The 16,067-nt window shown below is 47.1% G+C and overlaps 1 protein-coding gene across 5 annotated transcripts in view; it reads left to right on the top strand.

Annotated features, from left to right (window-relative positions):
- Window positions 1-15,824: 15,824 nt before the first annotated feature.
- LOC126474141 (axotactin) overlaps window positions 15,825-16,067 on the top strand; it is a 557,260-nt gene continuing 557,017 nt past the window's right edge. For all 5 annotated transcript variants that reach the window (XR_007586577.1, XR_007586576.1, XM_050101588.1 and 2 more), the window contains exon 1: window positions 15,825-15,995. The gene's annotated coding sequence lies outside the window, so the exon portion shown is untranslated. The remainder of the gene's footprint in view (window positions 15,996-16,067) is intronic.

Genomic DNA, 16,067 nt, shown 5'->3' with positions numbered 1-16,067 from the left:
TCCATACACGTACACGAGACTCGTCCGACGAGGCAACATGTTTCCACTCATTAACAGTCCAATGTCGGTGTTGACGCGCCCAGGCGAGGCATAAAGCTTTGTGTCGTGCAGTCATCAAGGGTACACGAGTGCCGGCCGGAGTGGCCGAGTGGTTCTAGGCGCTACAGTCTGGAACCGCGCGACCGCTACGGTCGCAGGTTCGAATCCTGCCTCGGGCATGGATGTGTGTGATGTCCTTAGGTTAGTTAGGTTTAAGTAGTTCTACGTTCTAGGGGACTGATGACCTCAGAAGTTAAGTCCCATAGTGCTCAGAGCCATTTGAACCATTTTGGGTACACGAGTGGGTCTTCGGCTCCGAAAGCCCATATCGATGATGTTTCGTGGAATGGTTCGCACGCTGACACTTATTGATGGCCCAGCACTGAAATCTGCAGCAGTTTGTGGAAGGGCTGCACTTCTGTCACGTTGAACGATTCTCTTCAGTCGTCGTTAGTCCCGTTCTTGAAGGATCTTTTTCCGGTCACAGTGATGTCAGAGATTTTATGTTTTACCGGATTCCTGATATTCACGGTACACTCTCCCAGAAAACCCTTACTTCATCGCTACCCCGGAGATGCTGTATCCCATCGCTCGTGCACCGACTATAACAACGCTTTCAAACTCACTTAAATCTTAGTAACCTGCCATTGTAGAAGCAGTAACCGATCTAACAACTGCGCCAGTCACTTGTCTTATGTAGGCGTTTCCGACTGCAGCGCCTTATTCTGCCTGTTTACATATCATTGTATTTGAATACGCATGCCTATATCAGTTTCTTTGGTGCGTCAGTGTATTTGTAAAACTTAAAATATAAGAGCCACTGTGTAATGAATGGGAGCAGTGAGTTTTGTGCAAGGTTTTTCTTCAAAACAATAACCTCGTTGTAACTTATCTTACTTCAGCGACATATACATTTTTCTTCTACTGTTATTTCTGTTTTGAAATTTTTCTTCGATGTTCTGCAGCATATACTGAAGTTTACTACGATTCAATCTGTAATATGAATATGAAAGTGTTTTAGTTCTTCACGTAAGAAAGAAACATTGCTAAAAGCTGGTCAATACACACGAATTGAGACTATAGCTTGCTACTACTATTGTGCTTCAGAACACGATGAGTTATTGCACTTTCAACACAATTTAAGACAATAGTCATTATTCTGTAAGATCTCTCTAACTGCCTGGCAGTAAACGAGCGGCACAGATAAGCCAACCACTGAGAAGAAACAGCGCAGAAAATAAAACAAACAAATACATACACTTCTCACAGTTTAAACTTGTTTGAACTGCACGAGGATAAAATGCTACGCCTGCATCGATCGACAGTAATTCGTTTACCTAGCCTGCAGTGTTTCACGCTACCATGAACACGCCTGTGATTATTTCTGTTAAAACAGAAAAACAAATGAAAACCCTAAGACACAGAGTGAAGAATTTAAAAATTTCGCAAGGGAAGTTCCACTTGGCGTTGGTTACATCATATGAATTTTCTAAAAGATATATTATCCCTAAGAGTTGTGCATGATACTTTAAAAGTGGAGATAAGGTAATTATTTTCAACTTGTGCTACTACACTCTCCCGGAAATACAAAGGTGAAAATTTCAAACAGGAACATTTTGTGTATTAGTCACCTTACACACAGAAAAATCTATAAATGTACTTCTCTTTTTGGCTCTATCGAACTGGAACGAAATAAAACAGAATGTCGCAAGCTTTTATATACACTACTGGAAATTGAAATAAGAACACCGTGAATTCATTGTCCCAGGAAGGGGAAACTTTATTGACACATTCCTGGGGTCAGATACATCACATGATCACACTGACAGAACCACAGGCACATAGACACAGGCAACAGAGCATGCACAATGTCGGCACTAGTACAGTGTATATCCACCTTTCGCAGCAATGCAGGCTGCTATTCTCCCATGGAGACGATCGTAGAGATGCTGGATGTAGTCCTGTGGAACGGCTTGCCATGCCATTTCCACCTGGCGCCTCAGTTGGACCAGCGTTCGTGCTGGACGTGCAGACCGCGTGAGACGACGCTTCATCCAGTCCCAAACATGCTCAATGGGGGACAGATCCGGAGATCTTGCTGGCCATGGTAGTTGACTTACACCTTCTATAGCACGTTGGGTGGCACGGGATACATGCGGACGTGCATTGTCCTGTTGGAACAGCAAGTTCCCTTGCCGGTCTAGGAATGGTAGAACGATGGGTTCGATGACGGTTTGGATGTACCGTGCACTATTCAGTGTGCCCTCGACGATCACCAGTGGTGTACGGCCAGTGTAGGAGATCGCTCCCCACACCATGATGCCGGGTGTTGGCCCTGTGTGCCTCGGTCGTATGCAGTCCTGATTGTGGCGCTCACCTGCACGGCGCCAAACACGCATACGACCATCATTGACACCAAGGCAGAAGTGACTCTCATCGCTGAAGACGACACGTCTCCATTCGTCCCTCCATTCACGCCTGTCGCGACACCACTGGAGGCGGGCTGCACGATGTTGGGGCGTGAGCGGAAGACGGCCTAACGGTGTGCGGGACCGTAGCCCAGCTTCATGGAGACGGTTGCGAATGGTCCTCGCCGATACCCCAGGAGCAACAGTGTCCCTAATTTGCTGGAAAGTGGCGGTGCGGTCCCCTACGGCACTGCGTAGAATCCTACGGTCTTGGCGTGCATCCGTGCGTCGCTGCGGTCCGGTCCCAGGTCGACGGGCACGTGCACCTTCCGCCGACCACTGGCGACAACATCGATGTACTGTGGAGACCTCACGCCCCACGTGTTGAGCAATTCGGCGATACGTCCACCCGGCCTCCCGCATGCCCACTATACGCCCTCGCTCAAAGTCCGTCAACTGCACATACGGTTCACGTCCACGCTGTCGCGGCATGCTACCAGTGTTAAAGACTGCGATGGAGCTCCGTATACCACGGCAAACTGGCTGACACTGACGGCGGCGGTGCACAAATGCTGCGCAGCTAGCGCCATTCGACGGGCAACACCGCGGTTCCTGGTGTGTCCGCTGTGCCGTGCGTGTGATCATTGCTTGTACAGCCCTCTCGCAGTGTCCGGAGCAAGTATGGTGGGTCTGACACACCGGTGTCAATGTGTTCTTTTTTCCATTTCCAGGAGTGTAGTTCACATAAAGTAAAGTCTAGTCTTACATTAATTTATTCTGATGTTCCAGTTCCAAATACGAAATGTATATTCCACTTGTAAGAAACGGATAAGAATTAACTATTTACTTTTATCATATGGACATGTTGACTATTGTAAGATCATAGCAATTGATTGTCCAGTTAATCAGTCATCGCCGAGGCTAAAATTCGAATATATTTGGAATATTCAAAACATATATATGATTACAACCAGAAGATTGTCGACTACTAGGCATACACCGATAGCGGATAATTCGTTTTTCTATCATATGGCGTCTGATACTACACTAAACCTAAGCCGATTCCGTCGGCTCGGGATCGCAGCATTGACGGTATTTCATAATTCATATTTATTTCTGAAAGAAGACATATGTCAATAGCCATACCAATTCAAAAACTCTTTTGTATTTTTAGCAATGTTTCACTCGCAGTAACGTATGGTCTCTAGCGTATCGAATGGTACGCAACACATTATCAAACTTCTTTTTCATGCAAGATGTAAATCAAGTGCATGTACTTGACAAATAATGTAATTGACTCTTACGAATGGTGAATGGCTTATTAAGAATCTAAGATGCTGCACTGCCATGTGTACCAACAGCACATTTTCTTAAAATACGAGTGAGAAACGTTATGGAACTTAAAAACCACAGGAAATGAATAGTAAGCTTTTCTTTTTTCACAAGGAAAGCAAAGGTTTTAAGGAAAACGTAAATTAATAAAAGAATGTGGAGTTTTTACAGGGTGTCAATTGGAGAAATGGGTCTTCCCCATTGCAGTGTGAACACTCTCGACAGCAGCTTGAGCCGGGTAGGTGCGGGCCGGTTCAGCACATCCTATCCCGGCCTGTCTTGGCGAACAGAGTGAACGCAGCCTAAAGATGCAAAACGATTCTACTGCAACGAACGCACGTTTTGCGTAAGCATCACGAACGTGTAGATGTAGATGCAGATTAAAACTGGACTCCGTACCGGATTTAGAATCAGGGATGTCTGCGCTTCGAGAGCCTATGCTCTACCAACTGAACTAAAAAACACCACGTGGATATTTATCTAGACCTTTCAGCATTTTCTTACAATTATGCAGAGATGAGAGCCAACGACACTGGCAGCGAACAGGATGAGAGGATTTATTACCTTCGTATAACTGTGTTGTGAATAATGAGATTAAGAGCAGCTCTTTCTAAGGTTCTGTGCAAGCGCTAAAATAGAGGAGGAAGGCGAATGACAAAAAAAATTCTAGTTTTACAAGTCGCAATTTATTCTTTTATGGAAGATGGCTGAAATCCTGGCACCTGAGAGGGAAAACCTAGCACAACGGTTATTAGTATAAGTTTACGCAATGTCTGAGATTTTAAATGGGTTAGGGTTCTATATCCCGTCGACGTTACGGTCATTAGTGACAGACATATAGTTCAGTAGTAATATGAAAGGGCGAAGCAGTGTTGAACAAGAGACCGCCCGAAAGCTAAATACAAACAGTCTGTGAAAATTCTACCAGTATGGTAGAACCGTATGGACAACGACTTGAGGCTTCTCATTGAAACTCTGACCAGCTTTAGAGATAAATTTTTCTACAGATCTACTCCCTACTTCCATTGTGATGTCTCGTACTGCCAAATTAGCAGCAGCTATAACGAAGTGCTAGGTAGTGGCTACAGTGCATATTCCGAATAGTCGGACCGTCGGAAGGCATTGTTTTTCGCACAATGTCATAACAAACAGGCTTTGAAACTCCAAATTCCCCGACCGGCCGCCGTGTCATCCTCACCGTATGCGGAAACGCAGGGGCATGTGGTCAGTACACCGCTCTCCCGGCCGCTGTCATTTTTCGTGAGAGGTGTTGTAACTTTTGAATCAAGTAGCTCCTCAGTTCGCCTCACAGAGGCTGGGTGTACCCCGCTTGCCGATAGCATCAGGCAGACCCGGACGGTGACCTATCGAAGTGCCACTTAACTTCGGGGTTCTAAAGGAAACCGCTCTTACCACTACGGCAAGGCCTTTGGTTCGTACGATGTCATAAGCAGCAAAAATGCCACTATTAAAAACAATTTTTTGCAAACGACGAGAAGCTTAAAATCACTGTTAAAGTCGCTGCAGGCCAAGTTCTACGACGAGTGTTTAAAGAAGTTGATCCACCCCTGTGATAAATGTTTTAATGTCCAGGACATTACGTTGAGAGGTGGCGTACGGCAGGAGCTTTCACATGTACACGGCCTAGTCACATTCGTGTGACCACCGCGTCTGCTCGCCTTCAACATACAGTAGCCACTCACAGAGGGCATGTGGCAGCTATATACGGAGGGTATACAAGGGTGTCAGCAGACGCGGATGCATTCGATGTCGTCATGAGGAAACGGAGCGATTTACTCGTATTTGACGTTGAAAAGCACACGTTCATTGGCTTTCGGGCCAACGGTGGAGGCATTTCCTAACGTTAAAGTATACCGTGCATCGCAAGAAGGCGCTATACAGAACCGGCGCCGAGGTAACTGTGGTGCACCACGGGTCATAGCTGACAGGGGTGGACTACACCTGAGGAGATGTGTACAGGCGAATAGAGGTGCATCTGTTGAGCAACAATAGGCCAACCGTATCTCCTCAACAACCGTTCAACTAACGTTGCTGAATATGGACCACCTCAGCAGGCGCTCGTTCCATGCACCCATGCTGACTGCCGTTGATCGGCGATGGAGGCTGTAATTTGCACACCAGTACCGTAACTGGACGTCCACTGAGTGGCGAAAGGTGGCCTTTTCAGATGAACCACGTTTTATGCTCCATCGGACAGATGGTCGTTGGCGTGTATGGCATGACGTGACAGAAAGAAAACACACTTCAACAATCGTCAGAAGGGTCTAGGCTAGAGGTGGTAGGGTTATGGTCCGGGGAATATTTCTGTGGAGTTCCCAGGGTGATCTCATCATTCTTGAAGGCACAGTGAATCAGCATACGTATGCATCTATCCTTGGGGACCATGTCCACCCCTACATGCGGTTTGTTTTTTCCTCGACACGATGGCATCAACCAGCAGGACAACGCAATGCGTCACACTGTTCGCAGTGTACGTGCGTAGTTCGAAGAGCACCAGGATGAGTTTACCGAACTCCATTTACCGTACTTGGGCCATGAAATTCCCCGGCCTTATGCCCAATAGAGAATCTGTGGGACCACTTGGATCGGGCTGTTCACGCCTTGAAACCCCACTCGAGAAACCTGACTGCAGCTGACCACGGCGCTTGAAGCGGCATGGCTCCGCATCTCTCTCGGTACCTTCCAGAACCACACTGACTCTCTTCTTGCACGTCTCGTGTCAGTCGTTTGACAGGTGGTCACATTAATGTGACTTGCCACTAAAATTGCAATATGAGAAAAGATAGCAAATAGCGACATTTTGCTTATTGTGGGTATACGCTTAATAGGGAAAATACATGGTTAATTTTGGCCGGATACTTTGTACGGGTTAGTCATTCTAGGCTGTGCTTTTCGGGTCCACAGTCAAACGCCCTTTTTGAGGACTTCATCTTGTTTAACATCATGGAGACCTCGGAAATAGGACACAGATAATAGCCTTCCCATATCAGAAAAGTAAAGGGTGCTGTGCATATTAGCGGCTTTCCGTGCCAGAGACGAGCGTGTTGCGTACCTAATCGCACCTCATACCATGACACCAGGTGTCGGGCCCGCACGGTGCTGACGAATGCGATGTGGCAACTTTCGTTTTCCTCCGAGCTTCCACACGCGTCCATCGTGATGCTGTACGTTGCACAGTGGTTCGCACATCAGACTCACTATGAAAGGACGACGGTTCAAATCCACGTTCGCCTGTCCAGAATTAGGTTTTCTGTGAACGTTCTAGGCAAGTGTCGGGATTGTTAATTTGATGGGACACGGCCGATTTCCTCGTCCATCCTTGAAACAATACGAGCTTAGAGACTGTCTCTACTGACCTCGATGTCGACGAGACGTTAAACACTGAGCTTCCTTACTTCCCCAGGACTGTTACTGGTAGCACACTGCCTGCGCCCCTCATCTTGATGCCGCATCGAGGGTAGCCGCATTAATAATCAGTGTGCTGACACTGTGGTGGTCCACGCGTCGTCGTACTGTCCGCAAGGATATTTGTCGTACTGCAGCTACATCTACATCAACATGATCTACATCAGCACCCAGCAAGACGTCTGACTGTGTGTGGCGGAGAGTGAGGGTAATTCTTGTACCAATAACTGCTCGCCCCGTTCTCTGTTTCACTCGTGAATACCGTGTAGGTAGAACGATTGTCGGTTACCCTCTGTATTAGCTCCTATTTCTCGATTTTTTTTCATCGTGATTATTTCGCGTGATGTATGTTGGAGAAAGGAATACGTTGTCCTAATCTTCCCGGAAAGTGCTATCACGAAATTTCGATAGCAAACCTCTGCGTGATCCACAACGCCTCTCTGTAGCGTCTGCCAGCTTCTTGTTGAACATCTCTCCAACGCTCTTGCGCCGACTATCCCGTGGTGAAGCGCGCAGCTCTCCGTTGGATCTTCTCTATCTTTTCTACCGGTTCTACCTGATAACGGTCTCATACTGATGAACAATACTCAAAAATTGGTCGAACAAGCTCCTTGTAATGCACTCTCTAGACTTACTTGGCTACTCGAGAGATGGGAGTCTACTACAGCACCCCTGGCGTCTGATAAACGTACTGAATCTCGTCTGTTTCGAGCGGCCATTATCATTTACACGTCAGCGCCAAAACTGAGTGCATTCGGTGAAATTCAACAGAGTCACCCTAGGGACGAACACATTTCTCCCAACGAGGCACTAGTTTGTTGATACCGCCACTGTAAAAAGTTTGACTTTGTTGACGGAGCCACTGGCTCACTTCTTACAAGCCTTCATCATTATCGAAGTGAGGTCCTCGAAAGCGTTCTTTAAGTTTTGGAATCAGATGAAAAACGGGTGGGGCCGAGTCGGAATGCTATGGGGGATGATCGATGACAGTGAACCCAAGGCGTCGGATTGTTACATACTTCGGGACTCTTGTGTATGGTCTGACATTTTCATTCTAAAAGAGCTCCATGTGAGCACGAACTCTTAGAATTCGATATTCGATTACAGCAGGCTGTTTCTCATGTACCTACGTGGTTACATTACACACCTACACACCGCCGCGTCACACGCCTTAATTCGGAGCCCTCTAGCGACAGAGGGCTACAAATACGCAGACATGAAGTATACGGATATAGAAGGTAGGTTTTATTTGAAAAGTAGTAAGAACCTTTACATAAAAAATTCGGAGGCATTACTCCTATGCCGGCCGGAGTGGCCGAGCGGCTCTAGGCGCTACAGTCTGGAGCTGCGCGACCGCTACGGTCGCAGGTTCGAATCCTGCCTCGGGCATGGATGTGTGTAATGTCCTTAGGTTAGTTAGGTTTAAGTAGTTCTAAGTTCTAGGGGACTGATGACCTCAGAAGTTAAGTCCCATAGTGCTCAGAGCCATTTGAACCATTACTCCTATGTCTGAGACTGCCATCCGCTTCTCCTGCTATTTGTTCTATGTGGTCAGTCCATTAAGGTCGCTCTGAAAAAAACACATTTCATGATTTGAATATGGACCTTACCTAACCATCGATTCAATATTTGCGTGGCAGTAATGAGATCCTGCCCAGTGACAGCAGCATGCGGAACGATAAACCGCAGTTTCGATAAGTCACGACCAGACCTTTTTCGAATGCCGACACGTATTGGTGGAAGTTTCTACCTCACACACCAGGCGTAACACGATTTTCTCACAAAGAACCAAAATTCAAACGCGATTTTCGAATGAGAAACACGCTGCGTAATACACCATTATACACATGGTGTTTAAAAGAAGTGTCACATATTGCCACACGAGTTTAGTATCAGTCAGATATAGAAGAAAATTTTCTATAATCACATGTCTAGAAACTAATACCTGTTGAAATACAGACAGTTCCACTGGTGACGAGTAATGTGTATCATTCGATAGTGTAGGGCGTCTTACTGTTGCAGTTCATTACGTGGTGAAGTGCAAGAGCTATGCCACACTGGGCAAACGCGTGGTTTAGGGAGCCTTGTCATGGTTCGCACGGCTCCCCCGTCGGAGGTTCGATTCCTCCCTCGGGCATGGGTATGTGTGCTGCCCTTAGCGTAAGTTAGATTAATTAGTGTGTAAGCCTAGGGACCCATGACCTCAGCAGTTTGGTCCCATAGCACCTTACCACTACCACTAGAGCTATTGGGGAACATTACCCTTGCAAAAAGATAATAACTCTACTTAAATAATGCACACCTTTTTTTTTTACGGTTGTGTGGCAATATCTCACCGCAACGTTTCGTGGGTTGTCGATTGGTCGAGGATATCCGGAGCATGGCCACACCGCTCACTAAGCCGGAACGCTACAGGAATTTTCAAAAACATTGCTCTATGTCCACCTCATTGACGATGTACCAAACGTTACAGCAGCGAGTGTCCAATTTATGTGCCGCAGTCCTAACGGAGCCATGTATATTCGAAAGAGTACGAGATTCATTGCGAAGAAGCACTCAAGGAAGTAGTGCATGGCAGCCACGTGCGACACTGCACTTCTTTGTTATTTCTTTGTTATAGGGAAATGTGGGTCAGAGGACAAATTGGCCCATATCTCAACATGTATTGTTTTCCCGGCATATCAATTTAAGACCTTTATATTAAAATTTAAAAAAAAGTAATACAAAAAGTTGTTACTGCCTAGACTGCAGTTTACATTAGACAGTTAAAACATAATTGGCTTCGGTGGCGTACAAGAACTATCTTCAGCAGAAAAAGAAATCGATTCAGAAAAATTCTCAACAAAGTAGCATATAGCTTCAAATGTTAGAGCCAACATAGTATATACAGGGATAGCAAACTCCATAAGTAAAATGAACATACATCACAATCAACTTTACAGAGTTGTATAGATGATAATTCACTGTTTTCAAAGTAACTTATCGCACAAATCATAAGTTAAGGTGAATATGCGTTTAACAGTATCAATAGCAGACATCCTGCAAAACAAGCATTCGTAATAAAAAACTAACCAGGTTCTAGAAGGATTCGCGCACTGAGGGTTCCACACGAACTTAATTAACTACGTAGACATTTCATCCATTCCGGGAAGCAAGGATCTCGACGATTTTTGCCTGTTATCGTCACTGATACTGGCAAGATATCTGCTCAGGGATTAGAAGACTTTTGAGAATATTTCAATTTCACGTTTGGAGCCGGATAATAAACGACAAAAGAAACAATTCTTCATGTGATATAGGTACAAATTAACAATTTCCTGATTTATTTCCTTCATCTGTACCGTGAAACCTCCCTTCTTGTCACATTCCATCATTTTACGTCAAGGGGAAGTACCCTAAAGGTTTTAATGTTTTTGCGAATATCAAAATATGAGGTCCACTCGCTAAGTAAGGTCCGATCGATCGCGAAATGGCAACAACAGTTAAAATCCTATGAAACTTTGCACAGATGTGTTGGGCAGTGTCTCTAGTATGCCCGTCGATTGCGTCACGTCGCTCTTTTCAGTATTGTGTGCGCGTGTGCGGTTTGGGAACGTATGGGCCCCCAACGGCTAGGTTATCAGCTCCCTGACATCGATGAAAACAAACAGAGGTGGATAAGAACGAAAACTGTCGTACACGCGTGCACACGAAACGAACACACAATGACTATCGCACAGGCACTTTCACATGCATTAAAACTAATGAGGAGGCAAGATAGCTAATCAAGAAAGTGAAAGAGGGAAAAAACCCACAAAAGAGCTAAAAGAACAGCACAGGTAAATGAGACTGGCGGACCACTTACGAAATAATTTGGGTGAGCCAGCCACTCCGTTGACACATTAAAAATATCTCCCCAAAATCTTGTTAAAATATGGGACAATTCACAGAACTTTAAAAGCCGAACCACATTCATTTGAGCATTGCATAAAATAGACTGCAGATCCGCCGGCAAATCCGCTGCAGTCCGCTGGTCAGCAAATACAATGCAGTCCAATAAAAGGTGGTGCACCGTGATCTGCACGCCACAAGTACCACACATCGGAGGGTTCTCTCGTCGGAGTAAAAATCCATGCGTCGTAGGGCTGTGGCTGATGCGAAGACGAGTAAGGATGACCTCGTCCCGTCGACGTGCCTGGAAGGCAGTACGACACTGCTGAGTTGTGGGCTTGATCACACGGAGCTTGCTGTCGGTCACTTCTAGCCACTCATGTCCCCATCGACACCGGACTTTATACCTCAACAGCGAGGTGAGGGCATGCAGTGGGATAGCACACTGAGAGACCTGACGGTCACGACACGCCTCCTTGGCTGCTCGATCAGCCCTTTCATTCCCCAGAATTCCCGCGTGCCCTGGTACCCAGCAGAAAGACACCTGCTTCCCCAGTCGCTGTAGTTGGAGGAGGGCATCGTGGATAGTCTGGGTTCCTTTATCTGCTGGGTACAAACGCTGGAGAGAGTGAAGGGCAGTTTTGAGCGCACAGTGAACAAATAAATATGACTAGGAAGTAGTGTCTCACGCCAAGTGTGAGGGTCTGTTGAGGGATTTCGTCTGAAGCTATTCAGCCCACATAACATAACTGTCATGTGTTTCCTTCTTCATGATAATTCTAGCCCGCACTCTGCAGGGCCTATGAAGATGCTACTGCAACGTTTTCGATGAGAAGTGTTTGATTACCAACAATACAGCCCGTGATTGACTCCCACTGAGTTTTGTTTCTGCTCACATGAACAACTGGTTATGAAGACAACATTTTGGTACAGATAACGAGCTGTAGACCAGCGTAGAGATTTTGCGGAAAGCACAGGCGGCTGCCTTCTATGACGAGGGTATTGGAAAGTCGACAAATGCCTGAGTCTTTGCGGGGACTATGTAGAGAAGTAGATAGAAGGTCTAGCTAACTGTTTCAAATAAAACATTTTTGAATTTCACACTGGTTTCTATTTCGCGACCGGTCGGACCTATCTTCTAAGCTAAATCGTAGGGTCAGTACTGTTTCGCGTGTTCCTAAATTTCTCCAGAATCCAAACTGATCTTCCCTTGAGATTGGTTTCCACCAGTTCTTCGATTCTTCTGTAAAGAATACGTGTTAGCATTTTGCAACCCTGACTTATTAAACTGATAGTTCGTTAATTATCACACCTGTCAGCAGCTGCTTTCTTTGGAATTGGGATTACTACGTTCTTCTTGAGGTCTGAGGGTATTTCGCCTATCTCATACATCTTGCATACGAGATCGAACAGTTTTATCATGGCTGACTCTCCTAAGGCTATCAGCAGTTCTGACGGAATATCGTATACCCCCGGGACCTTGTTTCAAATAGATCTTTCACGTATGGTTCTCACAGTATCATATCTCGCATCTCATCTTCATCTAGCCTACTTCCGTTTCTATAATACTGCCTTCAAGTTCATATCCCTTGTATAGCCCCTCTTATACTGCTCCCACCTTTCAACTTTCCTTCTTTGCCCAGGACTGGTTTTCCATCTGCGCTCTGATAATCATTCAGCTGATTGTCTTTTTCCCAGTGGCGTCTTTAATTTTCCTGTAGATGGTATCTGTCCTTACCCTATGTAACAGACAAATGGCATGAGCAAATTAAAATTCCAGTGTAACACCAAAAATAAAAACACATTCCATAATCTTGTGAGTTGTGGGTAAAAAAAAAACGTTTTTCTGCTTTTTTACAGAAATGACGATGGTTGTTATGTACAACCGAAACCAGTCGTCAATTTTTAATTCTCCAATGTAAATTGCGGTCTAGCCAGTAAAGGTTTCATTTATTAAAATTTTATATATATATATATATATACACTCCTGGAAATGGAAAAAAGAACACATTGACACCGGTGTGTCAGACTCACCACACTTGCTCCGGACACTGCGAGAGGGCTGTACAAGCAATGATCACACGCACGGCACAGCGGACACACCAGGAACCGCGGTGTTGGCCGTCGAATGGCACTAGCTGCGCAGCATTTGTGCACCGCCGCCGTCAGTGTCAGCCAGTTTGCCGTGGCATACGGAGCTCCATCGCAGTCTTTAACACTGGTAGCATGCCGCGACAGCGTGGACGTGAACCGTATGTGCAGTTGACGGACTTTGAGCGAGGGCGTATAGTGGGCATGCGGGAGGCCGGGTAGACGTACCGCCGAATTGCAGAACACGTGGGGCGTGAGGTCTCCACAGTACATCGATGTTGTCGCCAGTGGTCGGCGGAAGGTGCACGTGCCCGTCGACCAGGGACCGGACCGCAGCGACGCACGGATGCACGCCAAGACCGTAGGATCCTACGCAGTGCCGTAGGGGACCGCACCGCCACTTCCCAGCAAATTAGGGACACTGTTGCTCCTGGGGTATCGGCGAGGACCATTCGCAACCGTCTCCATGAAGCTGGGCTACGGTCCCGCACACCGTTAGGCCGTCTTCCGCTCACGCCCCAACATCGTGCAGCCCGCCTCCAGTGGTGTCGCGACAGGCGTGAATGGAGGGACGAATGGAGACGTGTCGTCTTCAGCGATGAGAGTCGCTTCTGCCTTGGTGCCAATGATGGTCGTATGCGTGTTTGGCGCCGGCAAGGTGAGCGCCACAATGAGGACTGCATACGACCGAGGCACACAGGGCCAACACCCGGCATCATGGTGTGGGGAGCGATCTCCTACACTGGCCGTACACCACTGGTGATCGTCGAGGGGACACTGAATAGTGCACGGTACATCCAAACCGTCATCGAACCCATCGTTCTACCATTCCTAGACCGGCAAGGGAACTTGCTGTTCCAACAGGACAATGCACGTCCGCATGTATCCCGTGCCACCCAACGTGCTCTAGAAGGTGTAAGTCAACTACCCTGGCCAGCAAGATCTCCGGATCTGTCCCCCATTGAGCATGTTTGGGACTGGATGAAGCGTCGTCTCACGCGGTCTGCACGTCCAGCACGAACGCTGGTCCAACTGAGGCGCCAGGTGGAAATGGCATGGCAAGTCGTTCCACAGGACTACATCCAGCATCTCTACGATCGTCTCCATGGGAGAATAGCAGCCTGCATTGCTGCGAAAGGTGGATATACACTGTACTAGTGCCGACATTGTGCATGCTCTGTTGCCTGTGTCTATGTGCCTGTGGTTCTGTCAGTGTGATCATGTGATGTATCTGACCCCAGGAATGTGTCAATAAAGTTTCCCCTTCCTGGGACAATGAATTCACGGTATTCTTATTTCAATTTCCAGGAGTGTATATATATATATATATATATATATATATATATATATATATATATATATATATATATATGGCGCTTCAGTGTATATATATATATACTGAAGCGCCAAAGAAACTGTTATAGGCATGCATATTCAAATACAGAGATATGTAAACAGGCAGAATACGGCACTGCGGTCGGCAACGCCTATCAAGACAAGTGACTGGCACAGTTGTTAGATCGGTTACTACTGCTACAGTGGCACGTTATGAAGATTTAAGTGAGTTTAAACGTGGTGTTTTAGTCGGTGCACGAGCGATGCGACACAGCATCTCCGAGGTACCGATGAAGTGGGTATTGTCCCGAACGACCATTTCACGAGTGTGCCGTGAATATCAGGACTCCGGTAAAAGATCAAATCTCCGATCTCGCTGCGGCCGGAGAAATATCCTGTAAGATTGGGACCAACGATGAATGAAGAGAATCGTTCAGCGTGACACAATGCTGGGCCATCAACAAGTGTCAGCGTGCGACCCATTCAACGAAACATCATCGATATGGGCTTTTGGAGTAGAAGGCCAAATCCTGTACCCTTGATGACTGCGCGACATAAAGTTTTATGTCTCGCCTGGGTGCGTCAACAAAAAGAAAAAAAAAGGTTCAAATGGCTCTGAGCACTATGGGACTTTTTAACATCTGAGGTCATCAGTCCCCTAGAACTTAGAACTACTTAAACCTAACTACCCTAAGGACATCAGACACATCGATGCCCGAGGCAGGATTCGAACCTGTGACCGTAGCGGTCGCGCGGTTCCAGACTGAAGCGCCTAGAACCGCTCGGCCACACCGGCCGGCAACTGAAACTCTTCTCCTAGTTCTGACCAATAATACCTCCTGCAGGAACCTATGACTTTTTTTAAACAGCCCGTTCCGAACGTAATGACATTACTCGTAGGTCTACTACTTGGTGTGATTGTGCTGAAATGTCAATCATTTGCATGCCCAAGTGTCTAATACACTTCACGACAATTTTGACGTTTGTTGGACGCCATCTTCACTGTGTTGCAGTTTCAATGGTCGTCTGTGTAGTTAAATGTCGTCAAATGTGATGGCGTTAGCAAAGGAACCAATTATTTGCCGATCTGTCCCCTTGTTACAGAATCGCTGCCACCTGCGCCACGGCTTCCGCGCCCGGCGTCACCGCTACCGTATGCAGCAGTCTAGCGTCACCGATTGCGCGCCGTCCTGCTGCTGCCGTCGACCGCGAGATGGCGGCCCCGTCGCGTGCGCACCGGGTGACGTCATCCGCGACGCCGGTGGGCGTACGCGGGCGGCCCGACGCGAGGCGTCCACGGCAGTCGCTGTGCAACGGCCGGACGGGAAGGCACGGCGCACAGTATAGCTGAGGGAGACCGCTGCCGCCACCTCGCCACACCGCTTACCTCGCTAGAGTCTCGTCCGCCAGCGACGGTGCGTGTGCCCGTTCGCCACCAGCGAGCCCGCCACCCTACAGCAACTCTTACGACGCAGCGCAGCGGAGCCTTACACAGTGAGTACGTCGCAGATATGACGAAGTGTAATTTCGTGGTCTCGCCAACCTGTGCTTTCTTTTCAGCTAGTA

Source organism: Schistocerca serialis, chromosome 4, assembly GCF_023864345.2.
Source record: "Schistocerca serialis cubense isolate TAMUIC-IGC-003099 chromosome 4, iqSchSeri2.2, whole genome shotgun sequence".
Taxonomy (NCBI): Eukaryota; Metazoa; Arthropoda; class Insecta; order Orthoptera; family Acrididae; genus Schistocerca; species Schistocerca serialis.
Note: the sequence above shows the minus strand (reverse complement) of the source record. Positions and strands in the feature narration are given on the sequence as shown.